Source organism: Octopus sinensis, linkage group LG12 (genome assembly GCF_006345805.1).
Source record: "Octopus sinensis linkage group LG12, ASM634580v1, whole genome shotgun sequence".
NCBI lineage: Eukaryota > Metazoa > Mollusca > Cephalopoda > Octopoda > Octopodidae > Octopus > Octopus sinensis.
Genome location: NC_043008.1, coordinates 57,100,395 through 57,116,865, shown reverse-complemented (window position 1 = coordinate 57,116,865; position 16,471 = coordinate 57,100,395). Strand labels below are relative to the sequence as shown.

At 34.3% G+C, this 16,471-nt stretch overlaps 1 long non-coding RNA gene across 1 annotated transcript in view; it reads left to right on the top strand.

Moving 5' to 3' along the window:
• Positions 1 to 15,580, top strand: part of LOC118765540 — a 40,588-nt gene extending 25,008 nt beyond the window's left edge. The window contains exons 4-6 of the long non-coding RNA XR_005001403.1: positions 2,735 to 2,849; positions 4,630 to 4,631; positions 15,570 to 15,580. This is a non-coding gene — a long non-coding RNA (uncharacterized LOC118765540). The remainder of the gene's footprint in view (positions 1 to 2,734; positions 2,850 to 4,629; positions 4,632 to 15,569) is intronic.
• The last annotated feature ends 891 nt before the right edge of the window (positions 15,581 to 16,471 follow it).

Below are 16,471 nucleotides of genomic sequence, written 5' to 3'. Positions count from 1 at the left end.
TAAATATTCAATGAAAATAAACTTCCTGAAGTCGTCGGATATGAAAGACCGTATGACTTCAGCTCTGTATTAAAAATCTTCAATAATAAATTGTGCTTACCAATTAAATGAGACAAGTTAAGAACAATGAGATGTGTCGGAGATCATTCAACGTGTAAGTGTGTGTAGAGGTTATATTCATTAAAGATATTGACTGAGAACAAAAGACCTAAATTACCTAAGACTGCCTAAATTTAAACATGTGATATATATATATATATATATATATATAATATATATAATATATATATATATTATATTATAAGTATATATATATGTATATATATATGTGTATATTATATATATAATATATATATATATGTATATATATATATATATAAAGTATTAAATATGTATGTATATATCTATATATATATATATTGCATGTTTTATATATATGTATATATGTATGTGTATGTATATTGCATATATAAGTATATATATATCTATATATAATTTATATATATGTGTGTATATATATATAAATATGCGTATGTATATATATGTACAAATATGTATATATGTATATATATATATATAATTACATATGTATATATTTATATATATATGTAATATGTATATAGTATAATATATAATATATATAATATCTATATATACATACACACACGATATATATATCAAAATAAATATATATAAAGTATATATAAGATATTATGCATATATATATATGATATATATAATGTAATATATATATATATATATATATATATATATATATATATATATGTACATATACATAATACATATATTATATATATATATATTATATATATTCATTATATTATATATATATATATATATATATATATATATATATTATATATATATATATAATGACTGCTTTTATTTTCAGTTGTGGTGAGCTATGTACTGAGACAACGAAAAGGCTGCAAAGAGCATCATATATGAATATTAAAAAAAAATAATGTAGATGTTGCCCAAACATAACGGTTTACCAATTAGAGCCATACCTAATAGATTATTGAAACTGCCACTAAATCACGAGATTTTCTACTAGTCACCTAAGAGTTGTTATACTTTGTACTGTAAACATTGAAAAGCTAGCTTATTAGAGACGGTAATGTGACGAGAAAATGACAATGTTATTCAATGAATAACACATATATAATCTGGAAAGTAATTGATAAAATAACTGAAATATTTTGCTCTTATTTGAATGACGCTGTCGATCATAGAGACGAGAAGAAGAAGGAGGAGGAGAAGAAGATGATGGACTAGTAGTAGTAATAGAAGAAGAAGAAGAAGGAGGAGAAGATGATGGACTACTAGTAGTAATAGAAGAAGAAAAAGAAGTAGTAGTAGTAATAGAAGAAGAAGAAGAAGAAGTAGTAGTAGTAGTAGTAATAGAAGAAGAACAAGAAGAAGTAGTAGTAGTAGTAATAGAAGAAGAATAGTAGTAGTAGTAGTAGTAATAGAAGAAGAAGAAGAAGTAGTAGTAGTAATAGAAGAAGAAGAAGAGGTAGTAGTAGTAGTAATAGAAGAAGAAGAATAATAATAAGTAGTAGTATTAGTAGTAATAGAAGAAGAAAGAGAAGAAGAAGTAGTTGTAGTAGTAATAGAAGAAGAAGAAGAAGAAGAAGAAGAAGAAGAAGAAGGGAAAGAAGAATAATGAAAAAGTAGAAGTAGGAGAAAAAGAAGGTGAAGATGAAAAAGAAGATGAAGTAGTAGGAGTAGTAGATGAAGATGTGTGTGTGTGTGCGTGTGCGTGTGTCTGTGTGTTTGTTTTATTTTATTTTCAGTTATAATAAAAACAATTTTACATTAATGGCGGTGCCCCAGCATGGCCACAGCTCGTGAGCTGAAACTAGATAAGATATAAAATATAAAAAATATAGTATGGTGGGTTACTCTATACTTTTTGTAGAGCACGGATTAAATCTTATACAAAAGTGTTGTTGACAGTGACTTCGAAATTTCGAATAACTAAGCCATTGCTGACGAAGTCTTAATTGGCTGAAACTTCGAAGTCGCCGCTAACAACATTCTCGTAGAGGAATAATAAATAAATAGATAGATAGGCGCAGGCGTGGCTGTGTGGTAAGTAGCTTGCTAACCAACCACATGGTTCCGGGTTCAGTCCCACTGCGTGGCACCTTATGCAAGTGACTTCTGCTATAGCCCCGGGCCGACCAATGCCTTGTGAGTGGATTTGGTAGACGGAAACTGAAAGAAGCCTGTCGTATATGTGTATATATATGTATATATATGTGTGTGTGTTTGTGTGTCTGTGTTTGTCCCCCTAGCATTCCTTGACAACCGATGCTGGTGTGTTTACGTCCCCGTCACTTAGCGGTTCGGCAAAAGAGACCGATAGAATAAGTACTGGGCTTACAAAAGAATAAGTCCCGGGGTCGAGTTGCTCGATTAAAGGCGTGCTCCAGCATGGCCGCAGTCAAATGACTGAAACAAGTAAAAGAATAAAAGAGAGTAAACAGTGTGTGTGTGTGTGTGTGTGTGTGCGTGCGTGCGTGCGTGTGTGTGTGTGTGTGTGTGTGTGTGTGTGTGTGTAGATGGATGACTGGATAGAAATTAATGTTAAAATTGTTCGAAAATTGTTTGAAACTTATGCCTTGCACTTTGCCGAACGGGTATACTGTATTTAAAATCCTGAAAGATAGTTAATTACGTTACCCAAAATCCTCAATTGCAACAGTTCGAATATTTGCTACTACCACCGAGATCTGCACCCGCGGTCGGTTTCACCCGGGCTCGCGCCCGTGGCTTCCATGCACGCCGCGGCGCCCTCCTACTCGACCGGGCATCGGAAAGTCGCCTCGCCGGCGATCGCGCAACGTTTTATCGACCCTGAAGGACGAAAGGCAAGTCTGCCTCGGCAAAAATGTGGTTCTGTGGACGTACGTTTTATGCGTACATTTAGAAGCACGCATATATGCACACGTACACACGTATATATATACGTATATGCAAATATCCATATGTGTGTGTCTTTGTATATGTGTGTATGCCTGTATGTTCGATCAAATAGAAATCCAGTGTTGAAACCACGTAGTTGTGCATTATGTATCTAGGATACCAGCATACATAGAAGATATGTTTCGTTATTCGCCTCCCATGTTGCTGGCATGGATATAAGTATATATCACGGGATGATGTGGGCTCTAGATATTTAATTTAAGGCCCGATTTTAAATTGTTTTTGAGTTTACTGAGTAATATGGAAGTATTGTTTTTGGTGTAGTTGATTTTACAGTTGTTTAGCTTCGAATGAATTCTGACCTGGCAGACAATTTATAAAATATCTTTTATGAAATGCCTTTCACCCATTATCATCTGTATCGTAATTTCACGCATATTATAGCTACGACAAGCTTAAACAATTGGCTGTCATTTTGAAAGATAGAGATTGTAGCTTAAATTATATTTAAGTGCTATTTCTCGCAGATCGTGTGACGTCTACGGCTTGACAAATGAGTCTAAACCCAATTCGTGGTAAGTAATTGCAAATTGTGGTGTTACAAGAAATGACAACGGTGGCCGTTGCGTATTCACTTACTGTCCACTTTTCACCGAACCAATGGCTTATATCGATCGAAATGTAATGCATTCTTGGCATCAATGTTTATAATCCTGCATCAAATAGAATATGTTTGCTAAACATTTCCTTGAAAAAAAAAACAAAACACAAAACAAATAAAATAAAAACAAACAATAATACCCGAGAATCTGAAAATCAATGTTTGAAAGGTCTACATACAGAATGGTTTGCCTGTGTTAATAATATGTTCTTGGATGGAGAACATAAGAACAAATACATACTAATAAAAGGATGACAAGATGAATATATTCTTGACTTTTGTAATGGCGTTTACCTTTGTGCATACGGTAATAAGAACGCATGCGCAAGTAGCGCATATTTAGAAGTGAGTATTCATGTCGCCTGAACGTATAAATTGCACCCACGTTCGTGTATTAAACATTAGTCAGTGTTTGCTTCTGATAAATATATTATCCCATGAGATGAACAGTAGTCCTTGCCTGTCAACTCCATTCAATAAGTTTGTTAGTTTGTCGGAAAATTTATCATTTGCGTTTCTTTAAGGGGATGCTGCGTGTACATAAGATAAGCAACACTTGCATTCGAGTGAACATTTAGAATTTCAGAAATAGTTTATCATCTACTTGAAGGTCAAACTAAATTTTCGAAAGTAATCGACAAATGTAAGCAACAGAAGTTTACAGGGTGTCCACAAAACCTTTTGACAATTTCAAAAATTCATTACGAAAAACTAAGAGGAAGGGGAAACGAAACTTTTTAACGGTATTAATAGTTTTATTAATGCTAAGACTACGCGCCTTCATTGGTCAGTTAAAGTTGAGACAGTGTCACGTGACAACTTGCTGGGGCTGCCTGTTGGAGTCTGGGGCAGGTATTTAAAGGGAAACTATTTGGCAATGCAGTCAGTCGCCGGCTGACACTCGTTGACGCTACACCGAATAGACCAGGGAACAGAAGAAAGAAGACGTGCACCCAACACCAGAGCTGAAGACACCTCCGAAAGGGGGGAGGTGCGAGGTCAAAACGGTCGAGGAGTAGGGGCCGAAACCGGACGTGGTTCCTCCTGATGATGTCTTGAGCTAACTGGATCCTATAAAGGAGCTGTTGTGGTAGCAGACCACGAAACACGGTTGTAATTCCTCCTGTCTTATACCGCAATTGATGTTGTTTTAATGTCTCAGATAATGACTCCGCCACAGGAAAAGGCACAATATGTGACTTGGTTTATCGAATGAAATTCGGATATTCAAGCTCAAAGAAATTACACAGCTAAATATGGAAAACAAGCTCTGGCATGTCAGACGATACACAGCTGGCATAAGCAGTTTATGGTAACGGAGACGGTGCTACATAAACCGAAGACTGGAGAGCGAAGAACATCAGAAGATACTGAGAGCATCCGTCAGTCATTTCAACGGTCTCGATATGAGTCCATCTGTACTGATTCCACTCAACTGCAGCTACCGCCACCACCTATTCATTGAAGCGTTATGCATATAAAATTCAATTCTTGTCAGCAATTAAGGTAAATGACAAACTGCAACGAAAAACATTTGTTGTTACCCTCCTGCAAAAATCGAAGAAAATAACTTCCTTAATCACATATTCTCTACAGGTGAAGCAACCTTCCATATGTCCGAAAAGCTCAACATGCAAGATTGTGGGGATCGATCGGAAAATCATCATATCACTAGGGAATATATAACACACACACACACACACACACACACACACATATATATATATTTCATTTTATTTTATCTAGTTTCAGCTCACGAGCTGTGGCCATGCTGGGGCACCGCCATTCGGTGTTGCTACATGATTTTACTTCACGAATGCATTTTAGCAATTGCCATTTGGTGCATGAGAGAGTTTGATGCACCTGCCTCATCTGCACCTCCTGCCGTGAAGTTGGTTCATCTGGGACACCTGACAAATATATATATATATATATATATATATATATATATTTGTTTGTGTGTATAATATATATATATATATATATATATTATCATATTCTATATATATATATATATAATATATATATTATATGTGTGGGTGTGTTGTGGGTGTGTGTATATATTATATATATGTGTATTATTATATATTAATATATATATATATATATATATATACTTAAGTTTATGTACATACATACCTACATACATACATTACATACATACATAATAGATACATGCACACAGTGATACATCCACACACATATTAAAAGCTATTCACGATAATAATACAAGAAAACATAAACTTGAAAATAAAATATATCAATCCAGATTTTGTTAACAATAAATAAAAAATCAGAACTTTTATATATCATTAAAATGATAATGGAATTTCTGAACTCCACTGTATATTGTTTCTATTAATTAGCTTTATCAATGCTCAACGTGTTTTTTCGTTAAAATCCTGCTCGCTTTCTTTGTCTGTCTTTTTCTATCTCTGTCTCTCTGTTTTTCTTTCTCCCTCTCTTTCTCTCTTTTATAAAATGTTATGCTTCGTTGCCAGTGTATTTCATCGGAGCTACAATGTATTTCAATGAATTAAAACTGGTCCCAAATAAAAAGCGGGCCACCCTAGGGGCGTGATTCTAATTTTAATCCCCGCTTCATTGCCTCTTTCTCTTTAATATCAATTTTTATTAGCTTAAGTTTTACGATCCATTCAGTTAAGTATGTTAGCAGCGATTTTACAACTTCCGCCCAAACAAAGACGTAGTAATAGCATGTTGAAGCGGTAAAGCATTCAGATGTACAACGCAAGGACAATAGAAGCTTCATTTGCACCGTTCAGCTACATTACAAAACAATGCAGGCCAGTTTTTGTTCAAAGAGACCGCTAACTTCATGCATGATTGTATTGTATAACCAGGTAGCTTATTAATACTGGTACCGAATAACCAGGAGGCGCAATGGCCCAGTGGTTAGGGCAACGGACTCGCGGTCATAGGATCGCGGTTTCGATTCCCAGACCGGGCGTTGTGAATGTTTATTGAGCGAAAACACCTAAAGCTCCACGACGCTCCGGCAGGGAATGGTGGTGATCCCTGCTGTACTCTTTCACCACAACTTTCTCTCACTCTTACTTCCTGTTTCTGTTGTACCTGTATTTCAAAGGGCCGGCCTTGTCACTCTCTGTGTCACGCTGAATATCCCCGAGAACTACGTTAAGGGTACACGTGTCTGTGGAGTGCTCAGCCACTTACACGTTAATTTCACGAGCAGGCTGTTCCGTTGATTCGGATCAACCGGAACCCTCGTCGTCGTAACCGACGGAGTGCTTCCATCCATCCACCGAATAACCAGGTATCTTATTATTATTACTACGACTTGGTAGAATCATTAGCAATCCGGACAAAACGCTTAGCAGCATTTCTTCAGAGTTTTCGTTGTGAGTTCAAATTCCATCGAGGCCGACTTTGCTTTTCATACTTTCGGGGTCGATAAAATAAGTACTAGCTGAGTATCGGGGTCGACGCAATAGATTTAATTAACCTTCCCTTGATATTCTTGCTCTTCTGCTAATATTTGAAACCAATATTAGCCGAAATCCATTTCCTTTTTCTCTCATTAGTTATACGTGTATGTTTTGTGTATGCGTGCGTGTCTCTGTGTGCGCATATATATATATATTGGTAGATTGACTCGATTAAATTAAATTTAATTTAATTAGGCTGGTTTGCCATAAATTACGTTGAAACAATGCATTGTCCAAGGATGATTAAGGTAAATGTTTTTGATTTTCCTTTAATTTCTGAATTACTACTATTTAGCGGTTTGAGTATGGCTGCTCTTTTCTAGTGAGACGAATGGCCTACCAGGGTCATTCATTTATATTGTTGAATTTATATATATATATATATATATATATATAATATATATATATATATTACACATATACGCACGCACACACACAAAACATACACGTATAACTAATGAGAGAAAAAGGAAATGGATTTTGACTAATATTCGTTTCAAATATTAGCAGAATCATATATATATATTATATATCTTATATATATAGCAAGAATGATATATATATATATATATATATATATATATATATATATATATATATATATATAGTTCAAATTTACAGAAAACAAAAGACCAAGACAGGTGTAGGAACAACAAGCAGGTGTATTGGTTTAATGCTCGGGAAGAATGGGAAAGTCAGCTAGACTTAGTTTTGAGTGTACGATTTTTTTCTAATCAGTTTTGATATATTATTTATTTAACACGTTAGAATAATGAAACTTGATATATGCAAGGGAAAACGCTCCAAATAAATGTATTCGCACACAGCTTTCTTGTATAAATAATTACCCTAAAGTATTTTAACGCCATGCAAGATTTGTATTACATTTGACATTCTATGACATTTTTCACACATACGATTAGATATGTATATTTTTTGTTGATTAAATCTTATGTATTTCATAATACCTGGTAAAAGAATGTACGTGTTGAAGCTTCCACAGCTATACACAGACACTAACATATTCACACGCGTGCACGCTCAAATAGTAGCAAACACCTTATATAATATATTAGTTAAATATGATTGCTGTTAACTTAAATTGTATTCTGCCTAAGACAACTATCAGGTAAGCATTTATTGTAGAATTTTCATAAAAAACAAATCACCTGAAATTTTCTCTGATGATTGTATTCAGGGTGTGAAACTTAAAGTTATGTAACAATAATCTGTAAATGAGACATGATTAGTACATGAACTCTTCTAATTAATAATTCTCCTTATTTTTGTCACGAAATTATAATGTAAATTATTAGGTAGAGTAGAATAGTTAGTGGGCTGTTACATAGATGTATTTATGTTTGTATGTATGTATGGGTGTATGTATATATATATATATATATATATATATATATATATATATATAATAATAGCTATCGCCATACTAATATGGCATTCTTTATAAAAATAAGAAAAAAGCTGTCCGCTTATTAGCTCCATGAGGCCATCGCCTTAAGTTAGCTATTTGATACACAAACTGTATCCATATAACCTTCGAACCAGGGAGGTCAGTCGCTCCACACTACTTGACCGGCAGTACAGACGCGTTTCGGAGTATTGCCCCTTTTCAATGCAGCGTAGCCAGCCAGTAGGTGTCGCTTCCGACAATCTCTGTTCGATGGTTTTATTTACCTAGTTTCGGTGGAATACATCCACTTGTTTTCAATAATAGAAATATTAAAATAATAAGGCTCTTAGAGAGACTAGTTAGTTTAATATTTTAATATTTTTATTATTGAAACAAGTGGATGTATTCCACCGAAACTAGGTAAATAAAACCTCGAACAGAGATTGTCGGAAGCGACACCTACTGGCTGGCTACGCTGCATTGAAAAGGGGCAATACTCCGAAACGCGTCTGTAGCTGCGGTCAAGTATGTGGAGCGACTGACCTCCCTTGTTCGAAGGTTATATGGATACAGTTTGTGTATCAAAAGCTAACTTAAGGCGATGGCCTCATGGAGCTAATAAGCGGACAGCTTTTTTTCTTATTTTTATAAGAATGCATATTTAGTATGGCGATAGCTATTATTTTCCGGGAACGCTGCCGCTGTTCTCTTTTAGAGAGAGACTTAGTTATTTTAATATTTCTATATAATATATATTATACTATATATATATAACATACATATATATATATATATATATTATATATATATATAAATAATATATATATATATATACATATGTAGTAGATGTATGTATGTCTGTGTGGGTAGTATGAATATATATTAATATTGTCATATGCACATGTATGTAAGTATATGGATAGGAAAGTAAACAGATCAATATACAGACGGATAGTTACATAGGTTATTTGAACAAACATACACACATATGCAAATGAAGACTGAAACACATTACCATATATACACACACACAAACACTTTACTTCGCACAAGGACACAAATACGGAGACACACGTCCACACAGATGGAGATGCGCATCCGTACATACAAACACGGTACATAGTTGCAAAACCCACAAACACAACCACACACACACACACACACACACACACACCACAACACACCCACACACACACACACACACACACAACACACACAGAGTTCTTCATATACCAACAACATATAGCATCATGTTAAGGCACAACAGCTGGCAGAATCGTCAGCACACCGGGCAAACAGCGAGCGGCATTTCGTGCGTCTTAGGTTCTGAGTTCAAATCCCAGCGAGGTCAACCTTGTCTTTCGTCCTTTCGGGTTCGATAAAATGAGTACTAGTTGAGTAATGGAGTCAATATAATCGACTTGCTCCCCCCCCCGAAATTAATGGCCTTGTGCTAAAATCTGAAATCAAATATGTAACGTAACATCAATAAATATCGCCACTATAATGATATCGGCTTTTCATAGCTTATTGTGGAAATGAGTTCTCTATTAAAACAGTCCCTCTTTTCCGGCAGATGTTGACTTACAAATATTCAGGCTGAACATTAATGGCATCACCAGATCTTTTCGGTTTGACCGGCAGTTTTTTCTAGCGGTGTCATATGAAATTGTCACTCATAATTATGACCCTAGTATCAATCTATTGCCTTTCAATCTGTTTTAGAGTTAGGGTTAGTTAGGGTTAGGGTTAGGTTTGGGGGAAAGGGTATCTTTTTTTCTTCAGAAATGTAAATAAACACAATCTGTTTCTTAAACGAGGGCCATATTCATATGACACAGAATGATTTTACCTCAATGGACGTAATTGATTGGTTGAAATTGCAGAAATTGAAGAAAAAAACAACAAATATCTTAGAAACTATAGAATTTTCTCTATAAAGCCAAGATAAAAAGATGTTTTATAAACACATTCTACCAGTATACGAAGTTTAAAATGTTTTAGCTACCTAGAAATTATGTTAAAAACTGCCGTTCAAACCGAAAAGATCCGCATCACCTGTGAAAGTTATATTCTTTAATACTCCCTTTATGTCGAGCAAGGACGAAGTGAAAAAGCACATTTTTCTGTAGTTCTTCCTATAAATTGCGGCTTACACAATTTCTGTGCGTATAACTACTTCACCACCGAGTTATACTCATCCAGGTACGCTTAATTGTCAATCACGCGAAATGTACTATAAACTTAGCATTGCAGTTGTCACGAACTCATTAGACGTTCGACCAACATTGATAACCATGAGATTGAAAAAGTAAAAACGAAAAAAAAATTGGAGGAAAGAAACAATTATAATAACGCTGCGTGTAAAATATATAAAAGCGACAGAACAGTCTATACGCAGTTGTCGTTACTGAATTTATGAACCAATAACCCTGCGGTGATGATGATGTTAACAATAGTAATAGCAATAGGTTTTTGTATGCCTTTGGAAATGTCAGATTTATTATCCTTTCAAAGAAGAAATAGATTAAAGAAAAAAAAAAAAAAACGAAAAGATAAAAGAAAATCATTCACAAGAGAAAAACCGAAAAAATCCTGGTAATAGTAGAAATGGCATGAGTTCCTCTTAGATTTGAATCCGGTAAAGCTTGAAATTGCAAACAATTTCAGCACACATGCAGTTCCGCTAAAAGATAATCGTGTTGCGTTAATCACAAATGACATGGTGACAATTGTACTGAATGAACTTATTTTAGACATTGTTTACGAATGGAATATACGGAATAAGTAGAGAACACAGTTGACCGAGTCGACTTGACGAAATTAAACCCTTTTGTTATCATTTTCCCGTTGAAATACACTGTATTAGTTCGAATGAATTTTGAAAATAATGCAGGATTTAGTAATACTTCTTTGTCATTATTAAGCTGGCGTATGGAACGTAAATAAATGCGAAATATTGATAGAAGATAAAACACACGCACTATATATTTGGTGTTAATTTGCTTCAGCTTTATTTATTTTTACGCTAATCTAAACAAATCTAAAAAGATAATAAAATACACAGATAGACAAAAGGAATTAAATAACTATACACATTAACAAAATTAAAAAAAGTTAATTTAATTAATTAAATACAAAAAAATAAGTAGGTGTAAACACATCAACAAAATAAGCAAAAACAAATTACACGAACGTGTATAAACAGGAGATACAAATATTACAGGCACTCCCCCCACACACTCTAACTAAACATACACACACATAGGGGTATACGCATGCGCAAATAAAGACACATACAATAGGAATACAAAATACAAAATGGCTGAACGTTACTAAGGAGCGACACACAAATAAGAAAGAAGAAAGCAAAGGACCACTGATGAGGTCACAGGAGTGTGACGAAAGAACTCTGGCCGAAATAAGATTAAGATTAATGTAAAAAATAAATAAAGCTGAAGCAAATTAACACCAAATATATAGTGCGTGTGTTTTATTGGCAACATGACCATTCCTAAATACAACATCTGTTTCAACACACGATTTCACATCAAGAATCTTGCAAAACAAATATATAAACGTAAATAAATTGGTAGAAGAGTTTATACATTTTGTTATTGTATTTTGTTGCCTTATTTCTGCATTCATTTCAATTGATTTTGAAAATAGTGCAGGATTTAGTAATATAACCTTGCTGTACGGATCATAAATTGATGCAAAATTTTGAAGGTGGATATAATTGAGATAATTTTAAAGCAAGGAATATGTGTCACAGGAATAGGAACGGTCTCAAGCAGTTTGGTATGAACGGTTTTAATGTCATCAGATGCTTTTATTGTTGCTGGTTGTTATTGTTGTTGTTGTTGTTGTTGTTAAGCAACAAGACGGGTAAGGGTGATTGGGTGATGGCCTAGGGCTTACGGGCGGGAGACCCCAGACCTTGGAAAAAAAAAACTTTGGTCGTCTTGTTGTAGTCGAGGGCTCTTCGTTGACGCCCGACACCACTGGGAGGTGGCCTTCGAAGTCGCTGGAAATGGAGATCTCCAGGTCCAAATTCTTGAACGGCTGTTGTTTCTGGTGGTGTGGATGTTGTAGAGGCATTTAATTTTCAGCTCCCAATGGTCAGTGGACTCGACCATCGAACGCCGAAAGGGAGTAGAGAGAACATGTTATTGATGAACGAATGGCGACTTAGCTGGACTGATTGAGCAAATGAGTAATTAAGCAATCGACTAGTGACTTAGTTAAGTGATGAAGAAATGACAAATAAAAAATAAGGAAGTGAAATAGAATCGGAGCGTGTGTTTATTAATGACGCTCCCATGATGCAACAAAATTTGCTTCAATTCACAAGTTCATACCAAGAATCTTGCAAATCAAATACAAAACCAAGAGATTATCTCGTTATTTATGCATGGAAGAATTTCAAACGGTAACACTTAGATGGGAGGAATTCAAGCGTGAAACTCCTATAAACCAGTAAGAAAACGATTGGAGTGACGTGTGCACCTGTGTTTGTGTCCGTGCGTGCTTGTATGTGTGTGCGTGTGTGTATGTGTATGTGTATGTGTGTGCGTTGGTGTACGTTCGTGCGTGTTTATGTGTGCGTGCGTGTGCGTGTTTGTTCGTGTCTATCTTGTAGCGTTAAAGCGAAAGAAAAATGTGTTCTTGGAGAAGCCCACTGAACCTGATTATAAATAACAACTATTTCCCTGTCTTTTGGACATTGTGCAACAAACAAACAAATACAATGTCTAGAATAAGATTTCTTGTAAAACTTATTTCAGATCAAAGACTTGGTTCTTATACGTGAATTACAAGCATGTGGTTTTCAGACTATCGATTTTTTCAGTTTTGTTTTTATTTGGCGGGAATGGATACATACAATACTTTGTTCTATATATAAGGTACAATGGAGTGCAATAAAAGGACGAAATGATCAAAGACTAAGAGATTAGCTGCAGCTAGAGCACCTCTTACGGCGGTTATGATCAAGTGTTTAATTCACTTATGAGTGAATGTGTAACCTATTGGTTCAAGCTAAATGCAGTAATCAAATGGAGCCAGTCAAGGAATAAATTTATAAGCAATTCATAAATTTTCACTAAGTATGTATCTATGGTTTAGCTATGCTCTCCTCAACCACATTGCACTGGGTTCGTGGCACATTAAACAAGTGTCTTCTGCTATCTCGGAGTGAATAATATTTCGAGAGTAGAATTTTCTAGACGGATGTTGCAAAAGCTAGCCTCATATAATATGGCTGTGTAGTAAGTAGTTTGCTTACCAACCACAGAGTTCCGGGTTCAGTCCCATTGCGTGGCACCTTGGGCAAATGTCTTCTACTATAGCCTCGGGCCGACCAAAGTCTTGTGAATGGATTTGGTAGACGGAAACTGAAAAATCCCGTCGTATATATATACATATAGCACTAGTCCTACTTCATCTCAATTTTTATCTGTCAATTTACTAACTATAAATCAATTAACTAATGAATTGTTGGGCTACTCATTAAATCAATCGGTCAGTTAGCTCGGTTTATGAAAGTCCTCTCGTAGCCACTCGCGAGCTCATTAAAAACACGCACTGTCTTATCTAAGACTCATTCGAGTCTAGATGTGAATGGCGACGAAAGAATATAGACAAACGTAGCTGATTGGTTGACCGAACGAATAGCCAACAATCGATTAGTTAATTGTTAAATGCTTAAACCTTTTATAACAAAAATGAAATAAGCGGAATACAACTTGTATGTGCTTATTATACGCATAATAACTCCCCTAGATACATCAGAATAATAATTTTTTGATTTAACAAATTTTTTAAAACAATATTGTGACTCTATAAATAAATTGTTCTTAAAACGTTTTACATATACACATTGTTTCCATAGTGATGGCAGTCGTTACAAGCGAGAAAAGCGTCGCCTCAAAATGTAAAGTAGGATTAGAAATTTTAATCTGATATTAAAGTATTACGTTAAAAACATGCAGAAAATTAGCTTATTTAATTTTATTTGTTGTTTACTTATTACTAAGTTCATGCAGTTTCTAGTTGCTGGTATCATGTATAGCACTATTTCGCTCTTTTTAGAAATCCTCAACATTATATAATCCATCACATTAATTATATATCATTTTCTCAAGTGAGATATTTCATTAAAGATGAGAAAACACATACTTCCTGGAGGAAATTGGTGCAACATGCTTTATTATTTGTTTTTCATAGACCGTTAGCAGTTTTGGAGTCGAGAGAAAGACAGACCGTAAATGCACACGGGCACACATATGTTTTAAAATATCTATATTCAGTTACAACTTGGTGTTCTGCTTTTAAATCCTTCTTTAGTTCTACTTTAAATTTCATCAACTGGGATTGATAAAGTAAGTACCAGTCAAGCGCACTTATGTCGAATATATCGCCTAAATTTTTCATCTTAGAGTTTTTGCTCCGTTCCTATGTTAAAATCTCTATCCTCAACTTCAGATATAGTATCAATATTTGCAAATACTTTAAAATGACACTAAAACATTCGGTCGAATAATGTTCAACGCCTTTTTTTGCAATTTAATAAAATCTATTTTCCAATAAGATGCATTATTTCTTAAAGAATAAGTATTTCTTTTTCTTCCTTTAGACAGTAAATATTTCATCTCTTCCTCCTCCTTTTTCTTCTTCTTCTTCTACCTCCTCCTCTTTCTTCCTTTTTAATCGTTACATGTGCTTCTGCTTTTAAAAGTTAAATATTACTTATTTTTTTCTTTAAACATTGAATCGTTCTTCTTTTACAATGGATCCATTATACGCACTAACATGTTAGAAGAAAAGAAAGAACAGATTAAATAATAAATTCGGGTTGCTTGGAAACCATCTCCCACCCACGAAAATAAAAACAAAACAAAAACAAACAAAAAGCGAAACTAAACAAGTTAAACAAAACGGTGATTGCAGTTGGAGCACGTTTTATGATAGAGTTCTTAATCAAAGGTGATCCGGGTTTTAACAATTATTAACAAGAACGAAAGTTAATGAAGAATATATTGGACAATGGAGTTGTAGGTGTACTGTCACAAAGAAAAAGATGGGCTGGCCACGGTTGGAATGTCTTTGATTATAAGTGTGACTGATGATGCCAATTTGTTTCGTATATTCTTGTTAAATATTCAAAATATACACAGTGGCAGGCGTCGCTGTGTGGTCAGAAGCTTGCTTCCCAACCACATGGTTCCGGGTTCAATACCACTGCGTGGCACCTTGGGTACGGCGCCGGGCCGACCAAATCCTTGTGAGTGGTAGACGCAAACTAAAAGAAGCACATGGCATGTATGTTTACACACATATATATATTATATATATATATATATATATATGCGTATGTATATAATATATATATATGAATGTATATAATATATATATATATATATATAGATATATATATATATATATTATATATATATATATTATATATATATATATGTATAAATTTTTTTTCATTTTCTGATTGAATGAAGAAATGAATTATTTTGCAGAATCCTCTTGTACGACAATTCTGTTTTATTGTTATTATATTTGTATTTCAATTAAAACTTTTTAAATAAAATATATTGTATGAAAGATTTAGATATATGTATTATAACTATATTTCACTCTTTTGTAATCAGGTGTGTGACAATATTTTCATCTCCTTGTCATGATATGAAAAATAAAAAATAAATTGCTTTAGATTATGTCGATGTAATAACGTGTTTATTTTAAATGATTGCTTGATGGAATTCAGGGCACTGCAAGTTATAAGAGTGCAAAATCGTGAATTCAGAAAAAAAAGTGAAGTCATTGAATTCTCCGACTATTATTATGTCGAAGTTATTCTTTCTGCTATCGATGAAGGAGAAATATATTATTTTATACTCAAGGCACAAGGACCGCAATTTTGGGGGAGGGAGCTAGTTGATTTGATCGACTCCAGTACGCAACTGG